An 11,009-nucleotide genomic window follows, 5' to 3' on the forward strand; every position below is an offset into this window, starting at 1 on the left:
TTTGATCCTTGACAATGAATTCCTCTTGAAGGCCAATGTGCTTTTGTTGCCACATTTGAACAACCTTGCAATGATGGATGAAACCCAACCTTGCTTTATACGGGGGCCTAGCAAGGCCCAAAAGCAGGGCTAGTCACCAAGGCAGGAATACTCCCTACTATGTAAGTAGAGTAGGGACTATGAAAGGTATCCACATGGTTACCTTGATGGAGATAAAACAAGATCAGGTTGTAGAGATACTTGATGTTGTGATGAAGGTGTTGTGGGAATTTACATATGTGATGCCTCAATATCTTCCTAAGCTCCCTCCAAGGAGGCCTATTCATCACCATATTGAGTTGATATCAGGTTTGAACAAGTGCCTTATTAGATGTCTCCACTTGAGTTAGTGGAATTAAGGAAGCAACTAAGGGAGTTGTTGAATGTGGGCTTGATCCAGCCTTCAAGAGCACCATACGAGGCACTAGTGTTATTTCGTAAGCAGGATAGATTATTAAGGATGTGTGTCTAGGCTTTTAATAAGGTAACCATCAAGAACAAGTATCATATTTTGTTGGTTATAGATTTTTTTGACAAATTACCAAAATTTTCTTACTTTTGCAAAGCTAGACTTGCGATCTGGGTATTGGTAAAGTCAAAATATATAGCAAAAAAGGATGAGGGGAAAACAACTTGTATGACATGGTATGGTAGTTAGAGTTCCTTGTAATGTCGTTTAGGCATACTAATGCCCTAACTACCTTTTGCAATTTGATGAATGATGTGTTATTTTACTATTTAAACTCTTTTATAATAGTCTATTTGAATGACATAGTGATCTACAACCAAACTCTACAAGAACATTTTCACTATTCGAGGTACTACAATGGCTTAGGCAACACCAATTGTATGTCAAGAAGGGAGAGTGTGAGTTTGCTAAGACCAAAATGAGGTTTTTGGGCCCCTTAATATCAAAAGGATAGATTTAAATGGATGAAGGTAAGGTGAAGGCAATCAAAGATTGACCATTGGCCAACACCCATCAAGGTGATAGAGTTGTGCTCCTTCCTTAAGTTAGCTTAATTATCATGATTTTCTAAGGGTACTTAAAAATTGTAATGCTACTCATTAATCTTTTGAAGAAATAGTGGAAGTAGTGTTAGGGAGATAACTGCTAAAAGGCATTTGATCGGTTGAAGTTTGTTGCCTCTTCAAATATTATCTTGAGACTTCTAGATTTGGAGATGTCATTCAAGGTCCACATAAATAGTTTAGGTAAAACATTGGGTGAAGTACTAGTTCAGGTAAGACATCCTACTGCCTTTGAGTATAGAAAGCTGGATAAAATTGAGCAGTGGTATTCAACTCATGAGAAGGAGATGGTCATAGTGATCCATTATCTAATGCATTGGAAACGATATCTATTAGGTACCAAGTTTGTAGTGGTGATTGATAATGTGGTTAAAACTTGCTTCAAGACTTAGCAGAAGTTATTTGTCGAGTAAGTAAGGTGGTAAGAGTTCCTTACTAATCTCAAAGCATAAAAAAATAACCGCATAACTAAGGTGGTATTTGTTTTTTTACTTAATTCTAAATAAAACCTTAATGCTTAATAGTGTTAAATATTAGGTTCCTTGTTTTTGTAGTATTTTATTTTTATTAAGTATTAAAAAGTAAAAAAAAACCAATATATTATTTTTTCTATTTAAAAAAAGCTACATATTTTGGCTTTTTCTATTTAGTAAAAAGTTTATAATAAGTCATGAAAAAGTAGAAAAACAAATAACCTAAATTCTAAAACTAAATTGTTTTCAGCAAAAAGCCAAAAAAACAAACACCGCCTAAGTCTTGAAGCAACAGAATAACACGATTATTCTTTAGTCATGTGGTTAAGTACTTTAGGCTGCCTGAGATATTGGAAGCTATAAAAATTCTCACCTCATAGGTAAGTTATAGGTTGGGCTCTTTAAGATGTTAGGATCAAAATTAAAGTTCTCAATTGAAAGTCACACTCAAACAAATAGGCATATTGAAAGGATGATTGCTATGTTGGAGGAGTATTTAGATGCTACATGACTACAACATAGTAGGATTGGATAGAGCTACTAGAGGTGGCTCAATTGTGTTATAATTTGCATAAAAGTGCTTCAATAAGACTTAGCCCATTTGAGGTAGCAAGTAGGTAGCAGCCTCACATGCTATTAGATGTGATGGTTAGAATGCAATCAATAAGCAATAGTAATCGCTAAGACTTGATAAAAGTTACTTAACATAAACTAGAGAAAGCTTAGAAAAATTAAGTGCATGAGGCATTATGTGGACAAAGGAAGGAGATCATTGACGTTTTAGGTGGGAGAAAAGGTTTTCCTAAAACCTACGCCACAAATATGGAAGAAGAAGAACACCAAAAAGGTTCAAAGGGGTTTGATTTTGAAGTTTGATGGTCATTTCGAGGTGATGAAGAAAATTAGTGCTATTGCATATAGGTTAAAGATCTTGAATAGGTTGAGAATCCATTCTTTGTTTCACGTGAGTTTTCTAAAACCCTTTCACGAGGATCAAGATCTTACTAAGGTACAACAAAGTTGTACACCACCTTCCATTTGAAAGCAGATTGAGAACGAGATTTACAAGATTTTACATCATTGGATTACAAGTAATTAAAAAAATAGGATGGGTTTCTTAGTTTATTGAAAGGGGATCCTAGAAAGTGAAGCTAGCTGGGAGAAGGGAGCAACCTCATGACAACTTAAGGAGGTAGTGCAAAAGTATCTAGAAGCTAAATTGATGAGGGTATTGACTCTACTTGGTGGTAGCTTGAGGATACAACATGTGTTGCTAGCATGCGGGGGTAATACACAACATGTGGTGTAACATGCATGGGTAGCACATGAGGTGGCTCAAGTCGACCAAAATTCTTGTATTGGATTTTAGGTGGCTACTATTTTTTCTTTAAAGAAGAAGCATTGAGAAGGGGTTTCCAAGGGGGAAGAATGATTTTTTAGACTTTCTATTTTTTAGAAAATTTATCGTACTCACTAAGATACCTATGATGTCTCCTAATATTGTGCAAATGGTTTAGAATGCTCTTTAGGAAGGGGGTGACTACATCAAAAGTGGTCATGGTGCCATGGCTATGATACATTAGGGCACGACACAGTAGTTTTGAACATGTGCAAATGATAGTGCTGAACCTTGCAAGCTCACACACATGGGTGTAATGTCATGGACATGGTGCAACCCATAGGCGCAATGACATGGGATGCGGTTATAACACAAAACATTAGCATGATTGCCTTGGATTGAAAGATCAACATAATCGGCACAAACATAGACGAACATAGCAACACAAGCTATGTAATAAGAAGAGGGCTTAGCAAGGACGCAATGTTTAAAAAAAATGTTAAAATTAGCTTCGAATTTGTCTAACACTGCTTTTTTATAACAAATAAACTTTGAAGAAGAGTATTTTTAACTTAATAGTTTTATTAAGAAAAAAGACAAAATCAGGGATGCAGATAAAAGTAGACAAGAATGGGAAAAGATATTCCAAATTATTTAAAGTAATTAAGTTAATATATTAATAGAATTTATATTTTGGAGTAGGCGAATAAACAAAGTGGATGGGTAGATGGATGCAAATATAAATTATTGCAATTTTTTTTTATGAGAAGGAAATATAATGGGAGAAGGATTAGATCAAAGAAAGAAAAAAAAATGGTTAAGTTTGAGAGTGTTGCTAAAAGAATCTAGAAGTGGTTCCTAATGATTGGAATGGCTTTCTTACAAAAATTAGGAGTTCAACAAATTTTTTAAAACCACTTTTAAAAATCCAAAAAATCACTTGTTTGGTGACTTCTACACAATCACTTCTCAGTTGATTATTCAAAAATCATTTTTTGTTTTTAGTATATAATATATCACTATCAAAGCATTTTTTTTATTTTTTATTTTAATATTCAAACACTAAAAAGCTTCGTTCATTGGTCCTCAAGGGGAGAGAGTTTTCCAAAGCCGCTTCGGCTTAAGGTTAAGATCAGGGCCCAAATTATTAAAACCAGGCCGGCCCATTCAAGGCCTTGACAGTTTTGGACCAAGTGGTGGTTTTACTAAAACCAATTTATTTTGTTCATTGCTAGAGCACAAGTCTACTTTAAAGGACAGAAAATGTTCTCAAATTTTATTAAATAGGTGGATTTTTAAATACAATATGGCATTTCTTTTTGTAAATTTCTTCATCTCTTCTTATAGTAATATATTTGGGTGAATGCACAAATTTATTCTTATTTATTTTTTATTTTTTATTTTTTATTTTTGCCTCTTAAAACTTTTTGAAACTTGGGTTCAGCTTTTAGAGCCGAAAATCTTCATTTGTGATTGTATATTGTTCAGTCTATTTAAATTAATCTAGTTAATCTTGGTAGATGATTTTCACTCAAACATTAATTTTCTTAATTTCTTTCAAAGATTTTTCAGGTTGTATAAATGGTTATTACTCTTTTCCATGTCTTGATTTAAGGGTTATTTGATTAAAATTAATTTCATATTTAAAAAATAACCTTCATCTTTTATAAATGTAAAATATTATTTTTTTTTTAGGCAAAAATATCTTCTACTAATTTTTTTTTTTTTTATCCCCATCTCACATCCAAACATTTTTCTATAGAAAATCAGGAACAAATATCAAATTAAGGTTATATTATTATTTTCGATAAGTGGAGGTTGTTTTTTTAAACACGTGGTATAAATACTTATTAATTAATTTAATTTTCAAATTTTTTACTAATATTAATTCTAAATTATACCTAAATATCGAATAAATCATTCTGTTAAATTTTTTTTATCAAAAAATAGATGGACAAACTAGTGTGATAAGTATAGTTATATAATATGTTTTTTGTATGGTATAAGAAATTTGTAAACCTGTCCCGTTTTGTCATGTCTTATCTCGTTTAATTTTTTAATAAGACTGGAATATGAATTTTTTTTTTAATAAATGGAGTAGGGTTGGGATAGGGACAACCTGTCCCGAATCTACCCAATTGTCATCCCTACTTATTGGCAAATTTGTTATAAGTTTTCTTCATTCTTATTTTTTTTTATAAAAAAATTATCTACAAGGCCTATTTAATATATAGGTATAGTTTAGAATTAATAATACTTAAAAAAAAAAATCTTCAAAAAATAAATTAAGATATGAGTGAAAGGAGATCAGAGAAATCTGAAATTAATATAATGGTTTATGTTGAGATAAATTAAAAGTTATTTAGACTTTAAAAAAAAAAAAAAAAAAAAACCACAAGTGCCACCATGATCTTGATTCACCTCTCATTCATTTTTTATTTTAAAAGTAAGGTCTAAGAAATATATATATATATATATATATATATATATATATATATATATATAAACAAACATCATTAGAATTCCTTAAATCAAATGTATATTTGTCCCCTCTCATCATGGTAACATGACAGCTCCTTCTTAGAGGGTTCAAAACCTAGACCTCCCCCAAAACTCCATGCCACTCATGTCCCATTGAGATAGTGCTTGTTGGTGAAAAGAATATATATTTACTTACCTACAAAATGGATAAAAATAAATTTTAAAAAAGAAAAAAAATCAGGCAATTGATGCTCTTAATCAAAGATCCCATGTACCAACTATAAAATTAATTGAAGTGGGTCATATCTCTCTGATATTTGTATGTATTTGGTCACACTTTTTCCTCTTCTCTTAAGAGATATATTCCACCCTCTTGAAATGGTGTGGTGCTGGCTTGCTATGAGCAGTAAAAAGGGAAGTTGAAAACATTGTGGTCAAAAGTGGGGTTTACTGTTGACCACTGTCAATGTTCTACAACCCATAGTCCCATATGATCATATCTCTCAATTATCTCTTCATCAAAGGAGTTTTTGTTTCTAGCTCAAAATTCAACCCATCACTGTTACCTTTTCTCTTTATAAAACTATATCTGATTCCCCAGGTTTCTACCCATGAATCATTTCCATTTTGCCTAAGACTCTCTAACGTTGCTTGCGTTTGTCTCTTTATAGCATTATATGGATACATGCATGGCTCTTTTTTTGAATTGAAGTTGGGTAGTTAGGTACTGGGTGTGGGTGTACCAGGATTATGCTTCAGACTTCACTCATGTTTTTATAGCTCTGCAGATTATTTTATTCCCAATGATGCAACTTTCCACCCATATCATGGATAATGGGGGCTTTTGATTTTGCAGATCATGTTCTCAACATGGGTTATATATATATATAGATTAATTTGCTAAAGACTGATCTTATTAATACCCAAATGTTGGATCAGATAACAGGTCCTGTCATTTACGTCTGATCAGAATCCGCGTAGCAGTTGGGAGGATCAATGATTTTGTTTCTGCTAAATGGTGAATTGGCTTGGCCCAAACACTTCGGTTTGATATATATATATATATATATATATATATATATAGAGAGAGAGAGAGAGAGAGAGAGAGAGAGAGAGAGAGAGAGAGAGAGATTATAGGTAAATCAAAATGCGAAACATGGAAGATTTTTCCATGCATGGCAAGAGAATCTGTCAAAAGGGTTTGTTCAACTGTGTTACTCGGTCTTTTTTTGGGGGGTGATTTTTGTTCAGTTTTTGCAGAAACCCGCCTGCGAATACGAGTAAAACTGAAGGTATGGAGAGCATTAGGTTTATTAACTAAGAAGTGACATGGAGAGAAAATGCATGAACTAATGAAAGTGAGCCTCTTCCACCCACCTACTGGCACCTTGTAAATATTTCTGGCCATGGTGACATGCGAAAGAGAAATGTGGTTGATGATATGTTGTAATTTGAGACTGATTAATGCCATAAATTGAAGAGTAGTGGTGTTCAGCATGCAATCTTTCAGTCCTTTTTTCGGTTCCTTTTCTGTGGCATTGGCGAATTAAATTCATAGGCTTTGATACTACTCCTAATCATGGCAAGTGTTATATGATATAGTGCTATTATTAGTAGCAAAGACAATAGGATTTTTCCTCACATGAGCATTCTGTCTAGCTGGGCTGCTGTTATCCATACAACGATATGTGGCTTTACACCATCATGCATGGACCCCAAACACCACCTCAGAGAGAGAGAGAGGGAGGGAGAGGGAGAGGGAGAGGGAGAGGGAGAGGGAGAGGGAGAGAGAGAGAGAGAGAGAGAGAGAGAGAGAGAGAGAGAGGTGTAAAATGGAAGCAAAGGCACACAATTCCAGAGTGAGAAACGTGGTGAGTGGGGCTTTTGGAGTCTCTCATATCTCCTCTTTTGGTGCATGACAAAAAATGGGGTCACTCTCCACCCAAAAAAAAACTTCTGGGTCCCTCTGCTTGGGGCTGGAAAGCGACTTCCACCTTTGTTAATTTTGCAAAATCACGCAATGTGATATGGGAACACGCCTCAGTGGACCTGCCCCAGTGTGGGGTTTCACTGTCCCATTCCCTTAATATTCTCTGTGGTGTGCCATTCTCTTCTAAAAGAGAAAAGCTAAAGAGAAAAAAAAAAAAAAAAAAAGAGGAAGAGAAAAAGAAGAGTGTAGCAAAGAGCTTCATCATCATCATCATCTCACAGCCAAGGAGACAAGCAGACACCAAGTGAGTCTGTGTAGCCATTGACTCCTCCTCCTTCAGCCCCCCATCATAAGCCATTAATTATATATATCCATGAGAGAGAGAATAAAAAGAGACCTTTGAAGAGTGTTTTTTCTTGCTTTGGATGCTTTTAAGATAGAAACTCTTTATGCCAAATGTCAACCTTATGAAATCTAAAAGTCAATTGCTTTTCTCACCATCATCTCTCTCTTGGATTCTTCTTAGTGAAGGGATGGAGGTGGGAAACACTCTCAATTGTCACCAAAAGTGTGGTTGGTGCTGGTCGAACTTAACCCCACAAAACTCCATTTTAGGGTTTAGAATCCTGGGTGTTAAAGTCCAATATTCATTGCAATTTTATTTTAAAAAGATAACAGATTCTAGCTAGTAAGCAAATGTTTGCTTTAACCAATATAATCCCTACCCTTAACATAGCCCTAATGTTGTTTGTGCCCTTTGGCAGGAAGTAATTGATAGAAGAAAAGCATGAATAATTCTTCTTCATCATGACACTGCACATGAATTCAAAACATCTAGAGCTTGCTCTCATTCAACTTTTTTAACTTTGACCTACACTACAGTACTAGGTACAACTAAATCATCCATTTGTCAATGGTCATCCTTCTTCTCTATATGAAGCCATTCCACTTCTGGTTTTCTAATCAATGGTCTGAAATGGGCTTTCCTCCATGTCCACCAAATTAATGCTTTAGTCTCTATAGCTACTTTGGCATGCATCATCATTGTTCAAGACCCAGTGACTAAACCCATTGGCCAATTGGCATATTTTGCAGTGGACTCAGCTCATGAGATGAGAAAGTATGTGGCTGATCAGTTGAAAAATGGATCCTAGACTTGTGTGTGTGTGTGTGTGCATCTATATCATTGCCAATTCAATGTTTAGTTTGAATTTGAAGCAGGTTTTGTTTTCTTAGACATCCTCATTGGCACCTTTCAAAAATGATTAAGTCAATGTTCTTGTGGATCCAAATTAATATTTTCTCACTTGGCATCAAGTATTGGGACAAAAATTTCACATTATTGTAAAGTCCCCAATACTCAAACATGCAAATATATACACTTTGTATTTTTCACTAACTACCCATATAATTATTTGGATAATAATACTATTTTATGATGTGAGAATAATATTTTGCAAAGTTATCTAATTATTATCTATTATCAATATACCATTTATTTAATCCATGGTCTCTCATTTTTGTGAAATACAATAGATGAACCTATGATATATACCATAGTAAAAGATAAAATGAATGATTGGTTTCTAATTATTTCTAAAACATTTCCAAAATTTTTTTGAAATAGCAAAGATGCAGTAGAGGGAAAAAAAAAAAGTATTTATTATGATTATTATTATTATTATTAAGGGGAGTTATTTATATAATTTCACATCTCAAAAAGATATGAGACCAAAGGAGGGTGGGAGTGAAATCTCTTTGTTTTCACCTTGAAAATGGGTTAAGCTCTCTCCTTTTCAAATATGTTCTTGAAATTTGCTCCAAATCATTCTTGACTAATGCCCAAGTACTCCAAATCACGGGGTGCCAAACAGTACCTAGAATGACATTTGTGACAATGCACCCAACCCTAAGGACCCTACTGGCCAAATTAATTGTTTAATAATGACCTAAAGAATGTCAAAAACCATCACATGACTTAAAAATATTCCACCCCATTTATCTATAACTAAAGTAACCTAATCTAATCTTAACCTCCCCACTAATCAGTTCAACCATTCACAATATTTTGTTTATAATTAATTTATTCATAGTCAGCAAACCCCACTTGTATTAAAGACATATCTTGTGACATGACTTTGTTTATGTTGCAGTATCCTTCCTCTCTTTTCAAATTTTTACCCAACTCTTCTTCCATCCTCCCCTTTTACCCTGTCCCTGAGCCTATCCAGTGTCTTTAATTTTGTGTCCTGACAATGTTGTTGGACCATTATTTTAATCATATGTTCTTGTCCACTAGCAATAGTGTTTTTCCTTTTTGACATTGGGTGATAGGACAAGTAAGTCCTACCATGATGTATCAAGTAAATTTGAAGAATTTTAACAAATTCTCAAATGTATCTTTGTCTTTGTAGTTTTGTGTGTATTAAACTTTTAACCATATGAGGGACTTTTAAATTTTCTTTTTATAAATATAATGTATAAATACTATTGGTAAGAAATTTCTTAGACATCCTAATTATTCATGTCTTTAAGCTTTGAAATACATGACTTGATCAATAAAATATTGAAATTAATAATGTAAAATTGTCTAGAAGAACAACTAGAAGAGGAGAGATCAAGTTCTACTCTTATTCCTTAACTCCATGCTGGTGCATGAACCTCCAATATGGGTAGGTAGATGGGCAAGTCTAATAACACTCTTATGAAAAATTCAAAGGTAAAAACGAAAATTATGGTAAAGCTTCATTGACTTATTGTGTAGATTATATAAGTATAAAGAGTGAAAAATGGTCACTAATAATAATTTAACATTGTCCCCTTGACTTTCTTGATTTTTCAAAATTATTGAGTTTACATAAGAGAATCGCTTTATAATTGTGGAATAGTAAATATCAATAATTATTGTAGAGATTAGCTCCATGATTCTAGATGATTGAATGCTATGAGTCAATATTTTGAATTCTAAGACTATCTTGATAAAGGTTTAATGAGAATATAACGATTTGATTAATTAAAGGTACAAACCAAGTGATTGAGGCTCTAATAGCTACATTTTCACAAACAATGTGATAATCTAATTGAATGTGGTAAGTTTAATAATAAAAAACAGGATTGATGGATATATAAAAAAAGCACCCATGTCGTCACAAAGCAACTATGAGGAATTTGAAAGAGAAATGTCAATGTCACATAGTAAGAAAGAAAACCAAGTGAGTTCTACTATATAATAGAGACCATGGAGCAATATTTTGCTTCAACACTTGATTGAGCAATAATAGGCTATTTCTTGAATGACCATGAGATAAAATTGGAACCAAGAAAAATGTAGTAACAAGTGGTGTTTTCTTGTAACTAGACATTCCACCTAATTTGCATTACAAAGTGGACAATGCAAAAGAACTTTAGGAGAATATTCAAAGACCATGATTAAGAGTTCCTTTTAAGTAATGTAAGATACATATGACCTCCTTTAAAAGTTGCATGGTGGGCAAACGAAAATGTTGATTCCACTAGCGTGGTCATGTGAGAAGCATCTAACATCTTTGCATAACTTAATAAGTCTTTTGATTACTTCAATTGAGAAAGAGCAAACCTCCTAGAAAATATTAGATTTCTAATCCCTAAAAATAGTATAATTTGCTTAAATCTTTAATTGTGAACTTTTCTCCCAATCTTTTATTAAGTTGATTAATAACTACATAATTATTGTTCA

The sequence above is a fragment of the Vitis riparia genome, chromosome 10 (genome assembly GCF_004353265.1).
Source record: "Vitis riparia cultivar Riparia Gloire de Montpellier isolate 1030 chromosome 10, EGFV_Vit.rip_1.0, whole genome shotgun sequence".
NCBI classification, from domain to species: domain Eukaryota; kingdom Viridiplantae; phylum Streptophyta; class Magnoliopsida; order Vitales; family Vitaceae; genus Vitis; species Vitis riparia.